Source organism: Carcharodon carcharias, chromosome 1 (assembly GCF_017639515.1).
Source record: "Carcharodon carcharias isolate sCarCar2 chromosome 1, sCarCar2.pri, whole genome shotgun sequence".
In the NCBI taxonomy this organism is placed as follows: Eukaryota; Metazoa; Chordata; class Chondrichthyes; order Lamniformes; family Lamnidae; genus Carcharodon; species Carcharodon carcharias.
The window spans coordinates 188,164,131-188,181,167 of NC_054467.1; the positions used below are offsets into that span (position 1 = coordinate 188,164,131).

General features: G+C 44.3%; 1 protein-coding gene across 5 annotated transcripts in view; it reads right to left on the reverse strand.

Moving 5' to 3' along the window:
- The window catches only part of LOC121277368 (protein unc-13 homolog B-like), a 710,648-nt gene that overhangs the window by 25,152 nt on the left and 668,459 nt on the right, over window positions 1-17,037 (reverse strand). The gene's annotated exons all lie outside the window — the stretch shown is intronic.

Sequence of the window (17,037 nt, forward strand, 5' to 3'; positions counted from 1 at the left end):
AGCAGAGCGACAACACTTGCTGCTGATCTCAAAACAAGCTTCTCACAGTGATCTAGCGATCTCTGTGGTGTGGATTTTGCCTTACATAGTTGGTTTAATTCTGGTGTCAACTCTAGGATATCTCCAGGCAGTCAGAAACAATAATTTCATCAGGCAGGCTAAGCAACCAATCACACTGAAGAATCACACAGTCAGCAAACCAGGAAGTAAAATGCAGTGACTATCATTGACAGTTCATAAATCTTGTGGACAGCGAAATAAAGATTGGCACATACACATAAGGTACAGGCTGAAATATATTAAACAAGCTTGAAAGAAATATATTAAAAAACTATATAATTTTTGTAATGTAGATTTGATGTTCCACAAATATGAAATTCATATTTCAGGGCCAGAGTTCATTTATAGTTATGACATACTACGCCATTAAAATCCTGTCACATCTCATTAACAAGGCACAACTTTCTCAGAGTTTTTTTTAGAACAATATTACAGCTTAAACAGGGGAGTTCTTGTCAGTTCATTGATTTCTAAACATTGCCACCTGCAGAGAGTTCAACAACACAATCTGTGGAGGAATAGGGAATCACGATCAGCAATTTCTGGACTTCAGTGTTTAACTGTGCATCACAGATAATGAAGACAGCACTAACAGTTTCACTGTCATAACTACCACAAAATCCAGACCTAAATATCTCACATGTTATCAAGGAATACAGAATTACAAATCAGAAAGCATCTAATTAAATCAACTAAATTATAGTGGGAATTAAGTCATAATCTTTCAAATGAAGCAATCTTTCGTACCTCTCAGAATGTCTTATATATGAATTAATCTGCGACATAACGCTTCAGGTAATAATTCATCCATCAGTGCCCAGTGTATTCCCAGGGTTAAAAGAAACTGCCATGGCTGAATCAAAGATTTGTATGGTTCATATCCATTTATATAATTAAATGTCTTGCATCTCATTATAGTTTCACACCTCTCAAAGGCTTCACAACGCCACAGAGCTAAAAAGATTGGTGCAAAAAACCTCTACCTGTTAATTCCTGATAAACTTACGGATCCCATTAACTGAATGGGAATCATTTAGTAGGCTGGTTTGAAACATATCAATCAATAACCCAGCAATTACCACAAAATATAGCAAAGGAGAAGGGGGTTGTATTGCTTTTACACGATAACGTAAGATAGGCTTTTGATTTTCAAAAGCTTGATTTACATTTTCATATAAAATCAAGTTACCTTCAAGGGCTACATACTCCTCTGGAGGTCCCCAGCATCACAGGTGCCAGTCGTCAGCCAATTCAACTCACTCCATTTGCTGAAGGCACTGGATACTGCAAAGGCTATGGGCCCTGACAACATTCCAGCAATAGTACTGGAGACTTGTGCTCCAGGACTTGCCATGCCCCTAGCCAAGCTGCTCCAGTACAACTACAACACTGGTAGCTACCCGACTATGTGGAAAATTGCCCAGGTGTGTCCTGTACACAAAAAACAGGACAAATCCAACCCGACCAATTACTGCCCCATCTACTCTCCATCGTCAGTAAAGTAATGGAAGGAGTCGTCAACAGTGCTATCAAGCGACACTTGCTAAGCAATAACCTGCTCACTGACACCTAGTTTGGGTTCTGGTAGGGCCACTCAGCTCCTGACCTCATTACAGCCTTGGTGCAAACATAGACAAAAGTGCTGAACTCCTAAGGTGAAGTGAGAATGACTGCCCTTGACATCAAGGCCGATTTTGACCAAGGATGGCATCAAGGAGCCCTAGCAAAACTGGAGTCAATGGGAATCAGGGGGAAACCTCTCCACGGGTTGGAGTCATAGCTAGCACAAAGAAAGATGGTTGTGGTAGTTGGAGGTCAGTCATCTCAGTTCCAGGCCACCACTGCAGGAGATCCTCTGAAACTGTCCTCGGCCCAACCATCTTGAGCTGCTTCATCAATAACCTTCCTTCCATCATAATGTCAGAAATGAGGATGTTCAATGATGATTGCATGATGCACAGCGCCATTTGCAACTCCTCAGATACTGAAGCAGTCCATGTCCAAATGCAGTAAGACCTGGACAATTTCCAGGCTTGAGCTGACAAGTGGCAAGTAACATTCACACCACACAGGTGGTGACCATCTCCAACAAGAGAGGATCCAACCATCACCCCTTGATGTTCAATGGCTTTACCATCATTGAATCCACCACTATCAGCATCCTTGGGGTTATCATTGACCAAAAACTGAACTGGACTAGCCATATAAATCCTGTGGCTGCAAGAGCAGGTCAGAGGCTAGGAATCATGTGACAAGTAACTCACATCCTGGCTCCCCAAAGCCTGTCCACCATCTACAAGGTACAAATCAAGAGTGTGATGGAATACTCCTCACTTGACTGGATGAGTGCAGCTCCCACAAGGCTCAAGAAGCTTGACACTGTCCAGGACAAAGCAGCCCGCTTGATTGGCACCACATCCACAAACATTCACTCCATTTATCACCGACGCATAGTGGCGGCAGTGTGTCCCATCTACAAGATGCATTGCAGGAATTCACTAAGGCTCCTTCAACAGCACCTTCCAAACCCACGACCACTACCGTGTAGAAGGACAAGGGTAGCAGACACTTGGGAATACCACCAGCTGGAAATTCTCCTCCCATCCACTCACCACCCTGACTTGGAAATATATCGCTGTTCCTTCACTGTCATTGGGTCAAAATTCTGGAACTCCCTTCCTAACAGCTGTGGACTGCATTGGTTCATGGCAACTCACCACCACCTTCTCAAGGGCAACTAGGGATGGGCAATAAATGCTGGCCCAGCCAGCGAAGCCCACATCCCGTGAATGAATAAAAAAAAGGTACCTATGGGAAGAAACCTCTGAAAAAGCTTGTTGTCATGTGGACAAAAGTGTCTGTAGCACTGAGTGCAACCTCTCACATCCAGAATAACTAGCCAGTATCAAGAAATGGGGAAATGGTAGCATGCTGATTATATTATTGGACTCGTAATCCAGAGGCCTGGACTAATGATCCAAATCCACAGCAATGGGATTGGCTATTAACTGCCCTCTGAAATGGTCTAGCCACTCAGTTGTATTCAATAAAAGAAGTTCAATGAACTAATGTGTGCAGGCAAGATAACACACTGACTAATGTCACTCTTCCTTAATCATCGAAACACTGCTTACCCTCTAAGATGAATAGCCATAGAAGGTGAGTGCAGCTCTGGTGGTAGTAGGAAAAAGATTATACAGAATAGTGCAGACTGGTTTCCGATTCCAGGGATCCAAAATGCAGGCTGCTATTTCTCATGGGCTTTCAGGATCTTTCAAGTCAGGGTGGTGGTGGAGGGAGTGAATGTTTGTGGATGGGGTGCCAATCAAGCGAGCTGCCTCAGATGATCCTTTGCACTAATCAGATAAAGTCAGAAGCACATTCTTCTCAGGAGAGAGTTGTCATGAAAGGGGGCCATATCAATTCCACGAGGCCTTTGTACCACAGGAGGAGCCCAGCATGGCACATGTGTGAAGGAAAAAATTACATTGCTTTACGGCCATTGCGAGTTCCTTGCATTAAAAGGAGAATTGCATTTATGTCACATTCTGTTTTTCATGGAGTTTATAGACATAAAGGAAAGGGTGCACTTATTTTGTATTAATCAATCAAATAATTGTCTGGCTTAGTTATGTAGATCCAAAGAAGTCTGATGTGTTGCAATATACTAGGGTGGGTACTAAATTGAAGGGTGTATAATTTATTTGAAGATGGGGAAGAGGTGTGGCAGCAGTGGTGGAAAGGATGATTGTATTAAACAGATAAGAACACTTTCTTGAAAATTTGAGCTCTGATGTAGCTTCCACTGAGAGATCTCCCACATGATGACCCTCCTGGTGCCTTTTATTTATATTGTTCTGTGTCCAAAACAGCACTTTTTTTTCCTTTGTTCATGAGGTGTTGGCATCACTGGCAAGGCTAACATTTATTGCCTATCTTCTTGAATCATTGCAAATTTGTGATATAGGTACACCTATGGTGCTGTTAGGAAGGGAATTCCAGGGTCCTGACCAAGTGGCAGGGAAGGTACGGCAATATAGTTCCATGTCAGGATGGTGGTGGAGGGAGTGAATGTTTGTGGATGGGGTACCAATCAAGCGGGCTGTTTTGTCCTGGATGGTGTCAAACTTCTTGTGTGTTGTTGGAGCTGTACACATCCAGGCAAGTGGAGATTATTTCATCACGCTCCTGACTTGTACTCTTGTAGATGGTGGACAGGTTTGGGCTGACAAGTGGCAAGTAACATTCATGTCACACAAGTGCCAGGCAATGACCATCTCCAACAAGAGAGAATCCAACCATCGCCCCTTGATGTTCAATGGCATTACCATCACTGAATCCCCACTATCAACATCCTTGAGGTTACCATTGACCAGAAACTGAACTGGACTATCCATATCAATACTGTGGGTATAAGAGCAGGTCAGAAGCTAGGAATCATGTGACAAATAACTCACCTCCTGACTCCCCAAAGCATGTCAATCATTTACTAGGCACAAAGCAGGAGTGTGTTAGAATACTCTCCACTTGCCTGGATAAGTACAGTTCCAACAACACTCAAGAAGCTTGACACCATCCAGGACAAAGCAGCCTGCTTGACTGGCATCCCATTTACAAACATTCACTCCCTTCATCACTGACGCACAGTGGTGGCAGTGTGTACTATCAACAAGATGCACAGGAACTTACCTCCTTTGGCAGCACCTTCCAAACTCACGTTTGGAACTACCTAGCAGGAGAAGGGCAGCAGACAGATGAGAACACCACCACTTGGAAGTTCCCTTTCAAGCCACTCACCATCCTGACTTGGAAATATATCGCTGTTCCTTCACTGTTGCTGGGTGAAAATCCTGGTACTCCCTCCCTAACAGTACTGTGGGTGTACCTACACCACATGGACTGCAGCAGCTCAAGGAGGCAGCTCACCACCACCTTAAGGGCAATTAGCTTCTGGTCAATGGTAACCCCCAGGATGTTGATAGTGGGGGATTCAGTGATGGTAATGCCATTGAATGTCATGGAGAGATGGTTAGATTCTCTCTTGTTGGAGATAGGTCATTGCCTAGCACTTGTGTGGTGTGCATGTTACTTGCCACTTGTCAGTCCAAGCCTGGACATTGTCCAGGTCTTGTTGGACAAGGACTGCTTCAGTATCTGGGGAGTCGCAATGGTGCTGAACATTGTGCAATCATCAGCGAACATCCCCACTTATGATAGAAGGAAGGTCACTGATGAAGCAGCTGAAGATGATTGTGCCTAGGTCAATGCCCTGAGGAACTCCTGCAGTGATGTCCTGGAACTGAGATGATTGACCTCCAACAACCACAATCATCTTCCTTTGTGCTAGGTATGACTCCAACAACGACAAGTTTTCCCTGATTCCCATTGACTCTAGGTTTGCTAGGTATCCTTGATGCCACACTCGGTCAAATGCTGCCTAGATGTCAAGGACAGTCACTCTCACCTCACCTCTGGAGTTCAGCTCTTTTGTCCATGTTTGAACCAAGGCTGTAATGAGTGACCCTGTCAAAACCCAAACTGAGCATCAGTGAGCAGGTAATTGCTAAACAAGTGTTGCTTGATAGCACAGTTGATGACCCCTTCCATCACTTCACTGATGATGGAGAGTGGACTGATGTGGTGGTAACTGGCTGGGTTGGATCTTTCCCACTGTGTGTGTACAGGACATACCTGGGCAATTTTCCACATTCTGGGTAGGTGCCAATGTTGTAGCCGTACTGTTGTAGCTGTACAGCTTGGCTAGGAGCGCAGCAAGTTTTGGAGCACAATTCTTCAGAACTATTGCTAGAATATTGTCAGGGCCCATAGCCTTTGCCGTATCCAGCGCCTTCAGCCATGTCTTGATATCACATGGAGTAAATCAAATTGGCTGAAGACTGGCATCTATGATGTTGGGGACCTTGTTCCTTTAGGTGGTGGAGGTCGTGTCAAAGGAGCCTTGGCGAGTTGCTGAAGTGCTTCTTGCATTCTAGAATGCCCCACAAGGGGTAACATCCACTCCACGTCTACTTTGTCTATCCCCTTTAGCATCTTATATATCTCAATTAGATTGTAAATAGTTGGGGCCCAAGGACCGAACCCTGTGGCACCCCACTAGTTACAGCTCACCATCCAGAAAAAGACCCATTAACTCTCTGCTTTCTGTTGGTTAGCCAATTCTCTATCCAAGTTAATATATTACCCCTAACTCTGTGTGATCTTATCTTGTGTATTAATCATTTGTGCTTATATACTTTGTAATTTCGTTTGCCAATGACTGTGCACCAGCTACCAGTTCTGAGCTGGACATGCAACGTAGCATCAATTTGTTCGCTAATGCATGTGAAAACTCGGCTTTACAATCAGCACAAAAAAAACTGAAGTAATACACCAGCCTGTTCCAGGAAAACCCTATCATGAGCCCCAGGTTGCAGTCCATGATGAGAACTTGTCAGCAATGGATAAGTTCACTTATCTCAGCAGCACATTCTCTCAAGCTGTCTATATTTGACAAGACACACGCAAGAATTGCCAAGGCAAGTGTAGCCTTCAGCAGACTTCGAACATCTGTCTGACAATGACTGGAAACTGAAAGTCTATAGTGCAATAATCCTGCCCACTCTGCTCTCCGCATGCAGAACTGCATACAAATACCAGTGTCATGCCAAGAAGCTCAACCACTTTCACTTGAGCTGCCTTTGGAAGCTTCTGAAGATCAGATGGCAGGACAAAAAACCAGACACTGAGGTGCTCGAACTGGCATGCCAAGCAACCGTGTCATATTGAGACGTCACAACTGAGTTAGGCTGGTCATGTAGCTAAAATGCCTGGACACTTGTTTACCAAAGTGAATCTTCTACAGAGAGGTTGAATCTGGGGTGCATTGGAAAAAGTCCTGGAAAAAGCTCGTCCAGAATCACTGCACCTGCTGCAACCAAATAAAAAGCCGTGCAGCCTCCTTTGAAAACAAGTGCATATCAGAGACAGAGAGAAAACACAGAGAGGAAATCTGAGTAAGCACTTGTCCAAAGCTCAATTGCTTGCAGTATCCTGTTCTATTTGCAGCAGAACGTTTCAGCGCTGATGGGCCTTAACAGTCATCTGCGTAGAACCCTAACAAACACCTAGATGATGAACATGGTCATCTTCCCCTTGAAGGACAAACAAGAGATAGATTATCACATACAGAACCAAGTGCATGCCTTGCACTTGTGTGAGATGAATGTTACTTGTCACATCAGCCTAAGCCTGAATTTTGTCCAGGTCTTGCTGCATATGGGCACAGACTGCTTCAGTATCCAAGAAGTCATGAATGGAACTTGATACGAAAATATAATAATTTTCATATTATTTTTCTGGTTCATTGTAAAGTAGGTTTATGGGGTTGAGTGTACATGGTTCTGTATGTGACTTAATTACATTTGGAGTCAGGTAGACTGCAAGCTTGAAATTATCAAAAGAAGTTAGGTGTAGAAATGTACTTGAAATGCTAATGAGTAAACATTGTTGCTGTCTTACATGTAAGGTGTGAAGGGAATTTGCATTTTTAGATAAGTGAAGGGATTGTTTGGATTTCAAAGGGATGTTGGTATGTTTACAATGAGCCGGATAAGTAAGGCTAAGGAATGTGTTTATTTATTCCCAAAGGTTACTGACAATATTGGCAACATGAAAGTTTTTTTATTATGGGAAAAGTACAGTTCCCAAAGACATATGAAACAACGGAATTTACATATTAAAGAGAGAAAAACATATGTAAGGGAGAATGAAAGGCTATGTTGGAGGCCATGTAAGATCTAACAGGAGTATATGAAACAGCCTTCAAGAATCCTCTAGCCATTTGTACATAGGTTTGTTGTGTCCGGTAACTAAAGTTGGAGAAAGCCATTTGGAATTCCACTGTCAAGTGGGTACTGTGTTAACTTGCTATTTTTTTTAATCTAAAATCTATTTTGGACTGTTGCCTTAAAGGTGGTGTGTAACTGGGAGTCAGGTTAATTAGGAATTTTAGGAGTTGTTACAGTCTTAAGTAATTGTAGTCTTGTGTATGTGCTTGAAATCTTTTATTTTATTTATAAATATTTTAATTGAATTTTTACCATCTCTTAAAGTCTTAAAGGACTCATTACTTCTGAAGTCAGTGCACACATCTTCTCGTAATAAATACAATTTGGAAAACCGTTGTGATAGCGTGGCCTAGTTTCTCTTGTGGGTTTGGTCCACATCATCTGCTATGTCGTAACAAACTGAACACTGCAATCATCAGCAAATATCCCCACTTCTGGCCTTATAATGGAGGGAAGGTCATTGATGAAAAAACTGAAGGTGTTTGGGCCTAGGACCTGCCCTGAGGAACTCCTGCAGTAATGCCCTTGAGCTGAGATGATGTTGATTCCAAAACCATAGCCATCTTCCTTTGTACCAGCTATAACTCCAGCCAGTGGATAGTTTGCACTGATTCCCATTGAAAACACGGAGGGGCCTTCTGATAGCTCAATACAAATTAAAATTTAGAGGGCCAGAAGTGGTAGCCCCACAGAATTGAGGGAAACCCCATTAGGGGTTTGTCAGGACCTGGGAAGGGATAGGAGATGGTGCAGAAAAGATTTACAAGAATGGTTCCGGGGTAAAGAGTCTTCTGTTACATGGATAAATTGGTGAAGGCTGCTATCCTTAGAAAAGAGGTTTTGAGGAGATTTGATAGAGGTGTGCAAAATTGTGAAGGGTCTGGATAGAGTAGACAGAGAGAAATAGATCCCATTGGTAGAAGAGTTGAGAACCAGGGGAAACAGATTTTAAGGTTTATGGCAAAAGAACCAAAGGTGACATGTGGAAAAACTGTTTTATTCCGTGGTTGTTTAGGGTCTGGAATGTACAACCTGAGAAGGTGGCAGAGGCAAATTCAATCTTAGCTTTCAAAAGGAAATTAGATAAGCAGCTGAAGAAAAGCAATTTGAGCACTGCACCCACAGTCCATTCAACTTCCCTCCTAAACCTCAGCATCTCCCACTCCCACCAAATTCTGTCCCTGGTATATGCATGTCCTACTCCAGAACCCACTTCTAAAAGTGCAAAGTTGTTCATTTTAAGCCACAAGCTCACCAAAAATGGTGAGTAAATTCAGAGCAGGAATAGATTTGCTTTAGTAAACTCGCAGCAATTTTATTTTCAATCACCAGAGGGAGATGTACACCACAAACAGAAACTCATTATTTTAGTATGTTATGACATTTGTTTCCTTTTTTAACAAGTCATGAGTAAAGTCATAATTTTCTACATTATTAACTGAATATCAAAAACAACAGTTGAGCAACACAAAATCCAATGTTGATATTTTAGGCACACTGGGACCGGTATTTGCCGGGTGGCAGGAGTGGGAGTCTGTGGCTGGGAAGTCTTGAAATACTTGGAGGGTGAGGGTCCTGCTGAATTTAATAGCAAGATCTCATTGACACTTTTGGCGGGATGAGGTGTTAGCGATCTCGGGCATAAATGGGTGAAGAGACAGGGCTGGGGGTAGGAGGGGGAAGATCATAGGAGAGATTGTGTAGTAGCCAGAAGAGAGGCTGCAGTGGATGGTTTGCCTGAGGAGTCAGGGAAACAATTCTGCTCCTCCCAACACACAAGCAGTAAAACTGCTGGATTTGGCAGCTTCTGCTGGGTCTCTCTGCAGCCATTAAAATCAAATTGCTCTCGAATTATGAGGAACAGAGCCTCAGCTAAATATTATAATGATGGGCATGCCTTTGCATAGTGGGTGACTTGGATGTCCCCAAACCCACTGCAGCTAACCTGAAAGTAGATGCTTTTGCAGCGGGCTAGTGTTGGGTTTCATATTTCAAGCAACTTAACCCACCTCCCCAGCACTGTCCCACCGAGCCTGGTGGGCAGTGGGGGGTAAAATTCCCTCATTACATTCACACAATCTGAATAAAAATATCATCAATATTAACTGTTCACTTTATCACAACATTTCTCTGAAAAAATATATTTATTCAGCTTCTTTGGAGTAGAAGAAAGGAAAACGGTGCATTTGTAAGGACATAAGAACCAGGAGCAGGAGTAAGCCATGTGGCCTATTGAGCATACTCTGCCACTCAATAAGATCATAGGTGATCTGACTGTGGTGTTAACTCCACTACCCTGCCTGCCCCCCATAACCCTTGACTCCCTTAAACATCAAAAATCTGTCTAACTCAGGCTTGAATATATTCAATGACCCAGCCTACACTGCTCACTTGGGAAGAGAATTCCAAATACTAACAACCCACGAGAGATTAAATTCTGACCTTCACTGCGCCCTGATGTCTTATGGCATCTTGGGGCTGAGTATCATGATATTGTCTCTGCATTTTTCATACATGACAGCTGGCATTTGAAGAGATTGTGTTGGCTGGATGTTGTTCCCTCGAGATGGTCAAGCGCTAACCATTGATGAAATCTTTTCGTCTTAGGGTCGCCTGAGCACTGCTAAGCTGCTGTTATACTGGCATGAGTGGATCCAAATCTGCAATAGCATTTCAGCCTCTTGAAGGATGCCAATGCCACTGACTTGTTGACGCCATGGTTGAAAGGACTGCGCTATGTGTAGTTGCTTGTATGGGCTTGAGTGGGCAGCTCAGCACATTCCACAGTGACCACATGGTCCCTAGGCTACTGCGCTTTCCAAGGACAACTCCCCCATTAGGATTGAAGGTGACTCATGCTTCCTTCATGATCATTGTAAGACTGATTACCTTTCGTGATATGTTGAAGATGACAATGAAGGCATTTTTGTGTCCTCTGGATCAAAGCAAGAAGAGAATTGGGCTTGTAACAACTTGTCTTCACCTTATTCCTTCTGGAATCTTGTAGCTCTGAGGTTGTCACGGCACGTCTATGAATTGTCTGATTCCAGATGGAATAAAGTGAAGACAAGTTGTAACAAGTGCAGTTCTCTTCATGATTTCATGCAGGGACACAACATAACCTTGTCATCTTCAACACACCAGAAAAGCTCATCAATCTTGTAATGATCACAGAGGAAGCACATGTCACCTTCAATCCTAATGATGGGGTCATCCTTGGAAAGCCCTCTTCACCCCTTTAAATGTCCACCTCATCCGAAGAGACGTCTAGCTCCCCTATGTCTCCTTGTGGCAACACACCTTCCCATTCGCAGTGCTAGGATGTGCAGGGCGCAGAAAGAAACAATGATGTTTGAACCGCCCTGACTGGTCCAAACATCAGAAATGCATCTTTAAGAGACCAATAGTCTGCTCTATTAAGGACATTGTGGTGAAATATGCAGCATTGTATCTGTCCTCAGATGCACTCTGTGGCTGACGAACGGGCATCATTAGTCATGCCTTTTGGGGATAGCCCTCATCACCAAGGAGCCAACTCTGTATGCACCTGGGAGTGACTCAAAGTGTACGAGTTGTGAGATCTCCCTGGGTACCTAACACAAACATGCTGCATCTACTTCCTGTGATCACAGATTAGCTGTATGTTCAAAGAGGTTTTTGATGCCACACTTGATCAAATTCTGCTTTACTGTCAGGGGCAGTCCGTCTCACCTCACCTCAGGAGTTCAGCTCTTTTGTATATGTTTGAACTAAGGCTGTAATAAGGTCAGAAGCTGAGTGACCCTTGCGGAACCCAAAATAAGCAGGTTATTGCTAAGCAAGTGCCGCTTGATAGCACTGTTGATGACCCCTTCCATCACTTTACTTGTGGAGAGTAGACTGATGGGATGGTAATCAGTGGGGTTGGATTTGTCCTGCTTTTTTTGTACAGGACAAACTTTGGCAATTTTCAAAATTGCCAGGTAGATACCAGTGTTGTAGCTGTACTGGAACAGCTTGGCTAAGGGTGCATCAAGTTCTGGAGTGCAAGTCTTCGGTGCTATTGACAGAATATTGTCAGGGACCGCACCCTTTGCAGTATCCAGTGCCTTCAGCCATTTCTTGATATCATGTGGAGTGAATCGAATTGGCTGAAGACTGGTATCTGTGACGCTGGGGACCTCTGGAGGAGGCCGAGGTGGATCATCCACTCAGCACTTCTGGTTGAACATTGCAGCAAATGCTTCAGTCTTATCTTTTCACTGATGTGCTGGACTCCTCCATCATTGAGGATGGGGATATTTGTGGAGCCTTCTCCTCCAGAGAGTTGTTCAATTGTCTATCACCATTCACAACTGGATGTGGCAGGACTGCAGAGATTAGATCTGATTTGTTGGTTGTGGAATCATTCAGCTCTGTCTATTCCTTGCTGCTTATGCTGTTTGGCATGCAAGTAGTCCTGTGTTGTAGCTTCACCAGGTTGACATCTCATTTTTAGGTATGTTTGGTACTGCTCCTGGCATGCCCTCCTGCACTCTTCATTCAACCAGGGTTGATCCCCTGGCTTGATGGTAATGGTAGAGTGGAGAATATGCCAGGCCATGAGGTTGCATTTTGTGTTCGAGCACAATTCTGCTGCTGCTAATGGCCTCATGGATGCCCAGTCTTGAGTTGCTAGATCTGTTCGAAATCTATCCTACTTAGCACAGTGGCAGTGCACACAGCACGATAGAGGGTACCTGCAGAGTGAAGAAGGGACTTCGTCTCCACAAGGTCACTCCTACCGATACTGTCATGGACAGATGCATCTGCAGCAGGCAGGTTGGCGAGGATGAGGTCAAGTATGTTTTTCCCTCTTGTTGGTTCCCTCATCACCTGCCGCAGACAAAGTCTAGCAGCTCTGTCCTTTAGGACTCGGCTAGCTCGATCTGCGGCGGTGCTACCAAGCCACTCCTGGTGATGGGCATTGAAGTCCCCAACCAGAGCACATTCTGTGCCCTAGCCACCTTCAGTGCTTCCTCCAAGTAGTATTCGTCACTGATTCGTCAGCTGAGGGGGGTGTGGTACGTGGTAATCAGCAAGAAGTTTCCTTGCCCATGTTTGACCTGATGCCATGAGAGGTTATGGGGGCCGGAGTCAATGTTGAGGATTCCCAGGGCAACTCCCTCCCAACTGTATACCACTTTGCCGCCACCTCTGCGTCTGTCCTGCCGGTGGGACAGGACATACTCAGTGATGGTGATGGTGGTGCCTGGGACATTGTAAGGTACAGTTGAAGGGTATGATTATGACAGGCTATTGTTTGGCTAGTCTGTGAGAGAGCGCTCCCAATTTTGGCAGAAGCTCCCAGATGTTAGCAGCGAAGACTCGTTAGGCCATTTCAGAGGGCATTTAAGAGTCAACCACATTACTGCAGATCTGGAGTCACATATAGGCCAGACCAGGTGAGGACAGCAGATTTCCTTCCCTAAAGGACATTAGTGAACTAGATGAGTTTTACAACAATCGACAATGGTTTTGTGGTCATCATTAGACTTTTAATTGCAGATTTGTATTGATTTCAAATTCCACCACCGCCATGGTGGGATTTAAACCCTTGATTCTAAATCCAGCGGCTCAGCGTTACCCCTGGGTCTCTGGATTTCCAAGTCCAGTGACAATACCACTACACCACCACTTCCCCATTCTTGCCTGAATGAGAACCATGAGTAACGAAGCCGAGCTCATTCACTGTTCGTTAGACCCTTGAATCCAGCACTCAATTGAGCCATGTCTCTCCATGGTTCCGGAAGAACAATCGGCCAAGAATCGCTGTGTTGAACTCCTCTCACATGCCCTGAAACCACCCCTACAGGTCAGCTTTTTCTATCTTGTTTTTTGAACTGCATCATTGTGAGTTCAAAAATGGTGCTGCTGACCTTCGTCTGGGAGACCAGTTTCCAACCTCCCCTTATCACTCGCCAAGTTCCACTCACATTGCACTGCCTTCTAATTCCCCTTTGACCTATCACTATCCAGCCTCCTGTTACCCTTGAGCCAATCAATATCCTTGTGCATTTTTCTGCCTCACCCTGAACCCTTTAATGTTGATGTCCCCAAGCCCTTTATTGGCCTGACCCCTCCCCTTCTCAAGGCCACATACATCCTGACATTTCAGGACCCCTCCCATGAGACCATCCATAACACCTCTCATCAATTTTCAGTTACCGACTTACAAGTTACAGATGCCTTCCCTGAACGTGACTGTGCCCCCTGCTTCACAGTACCGTGACTCAAACCCCCAGGACCAAATTCCTTAGGTGACTGACCACACCCTGCGCACCATATGGTGCATGACTGTTGCTGTCCAGGGAGGCCTTCCCCCACTCAAGACTGGGACCAAGATATGCATGCCATGCTGAACCCTCTAACATGACCCATATAGCCCCAGGACAGTCTCTTCAGTATGTCCCCGACAGCATGGCCTCAGCCCCAGGACACTCACTGACTCTTTGGCAGTCCTATAACTCTTGGCCCAGGATAGTCTTTCACTACTCCACTCTGTTCCTCGACGACCCCCTAGTCCTGCCTCAGTATCCCTCTTCCTCTCCCCCTCCCCACTCCCCAGTCATGCCTGAGTCTCCCCCCTCCCCTCCTGTCTTCCACACCCTCCTTCCAAGTCCTACCTCTGTCTCCCCCTGCCTGCTAGTATTGCCTCCCATGCCCAGCCTTGGCGCAGCTTGTGATACAGGCACCCAAAATCTCTTTAAGGTAGGCGAAAACAGTCTCTACTGACTTTGAACTCATTGATGAACTGAAGCTCACCAGGTGCGCGCCACTTACATAGAGACCATTTTAAATATCTGCTGGCAGGACATTTAATTTGTAGCGGGAACATAATTTCACTGAGCTGGCCTTTTAATAAGCATTCACAAGATGCAAATGAAAGCAAATCTGGTTCCTGACATAGATCAGCAGGAAACTTAACTCTCCTTTAACCTGCCATCAAAGTCAGGAGAACAAAATTCCAACTAATTTCCTGCTGGTGGGAAACTGACTTTTTCCATCACACCAAATTTAGTGCCCCACCCACCACAATTTCCACCACTGGCGGGAACAGAAAATACCACCCTTTGTCTCCTCTTCACAACTTGCTTTCCTACCTATCTCTGTATCGTCAGCTATACACTTGGTTCCTTCATCCAAGTCATTAATATAGGTTGTAGATAGTTAAGGCCCCAGCACTGATCCTTGTGGTACTCCACTAGTTACAGTTTTCCAACCTGAAATTTACCCATTTATCCCAACTCTTTCCTGCTAGTTAGTCTCTATCCAATCCTTTATCCATGCTACTATATTATGCCCTAACAGCATGAGTTCTTATCTTGTGTAGTAACCTTTTATGTGGCACCTTATCAAATTCCTTTTAGCAATGCAAATTCACGACATCTACTGGTACCCCTTTATCCACCCAGCTTGTTACATTCTCAAAGAACGCTAATAAATTTGTCAAACACCTTTTCCCTTTCATAAAACCATACCGACTCCGCTTCATTGTATTATGATTTTCTAAATGTCCTGCTACTATTTCCTAATGGATTCTAGCATTTTCCCAATTAGAAATATTGGGCTAACTGACTTATAATTTCCTGTTTCCTCTCTTCCTGCTTTCTTGAATAGGGTGTTAAATTTGTGATTTTCCAATCCACTGGGACCTTTCCAGAATCTAAGCAAATGTGGAAGATTAGAACCAATTCATCCACTATCTCTGCAGCTACTTCTTTTACAATCCTAGGAGGCAGGCCATCAGATATGGGGACGTCTCAGCCTTTAGTCCCATTTATTTTCCTAGTGCTTTTTCTCTGGTGATACTGATTGTTTTAAGATAGTGATTGTTTTGAGTTCCTCCCTCCATTTTTCCCCTTGATTTGCTACTTTAATTATTAGAATGCTTTTTGCGTCTTTTACCATGAAGACAAATAAAAAAAAAACACTTGTTCAAAGCCTCTACAATTTCTTTGTTTACCTTTATCAATTCCGCAACTATCCTCCAAGGGATCAATGCTCACTTTAGCTACTACTCTCTTCCTTTTTCTATACTTGTGTAAGCTCTTACTGTGTTTTTATATTTCTTACTAGTTTACTCTCAGATTCTAATTTCCTCCACTATTAATTTTTTTAGTTATCCTTTGCTGGTTTCTAAAGTTTTCCCAATCTTCTGGCCCACCACTGATTTGCACAGAATTGTATGCCTTTTCTTACAATGTAATGCCATCCTTAAATTCCTTAGTTAGCCACAGATGGTACTTCCTTCTCATTGAGTCTTTCTTTCTCAATGGAATATCTGCCTAAATGTCTACCACTGCTTCACTACCATCTTACCCTGTAACTTATTTTCCCAATCCATTGCAGCCAAAGCATCTTTAAGCTTTATAATAGCCATAATTTAAGATTAAAACACTAATTTCAGGCCCAAATTTCTCAGTCTCAAACTGAATGTGAAATTCTATCATTCCAGGAATGACACTGCTTTCGCATCCTAAAGAGATGCCATACCGTTTTCCTTTATTTTTCCCATTATGAGCAAACATACAGGGCATACACTAAGTGCAATAGCAGGCAGGTAAAATGTTATACCCGCCAGCCATGATGGCGGGTTTTCATGTCGTATCGTCACAAACCTGCCACATGACTTATGCATTCCTGGGAAACATGCCATTTCCATGGCGGGCGGGCTCTCATTCACTCGCCATGCCATCACCTCGCTGCTTCATCACACCGGGCGCCATATTTGAAGTTCAGCTGCGCGCACACATCTCAGTGCTTCCGGCCCAGTGGTACTGCAGGGAAGATGTCCACGAAAGGCAAAAAGACTGCAGCCCCCAGGTTTAATGACGCATCACTGGAATGTCATTTGGACGCCATGGAGGCCCGAAGTCATGTCCTCTACCCCTGCTCTGGCTGCAGGACAGGCAGTAGCATCACCAATCCAGCATGGCAGGCGGTGGCAGCGGTGGCCAGTGCCAATGCTACACAGAAGAGGGTGGCCATCCAATGCAGATAGAGGGTGAATGATCTTATCCGTGCAGCAAGGGTACGGCAACCATCTCATCACTCTAAACAAACATACTCAAACCTGTCACACATTCACTGGCATCTCACTCACTGCCAG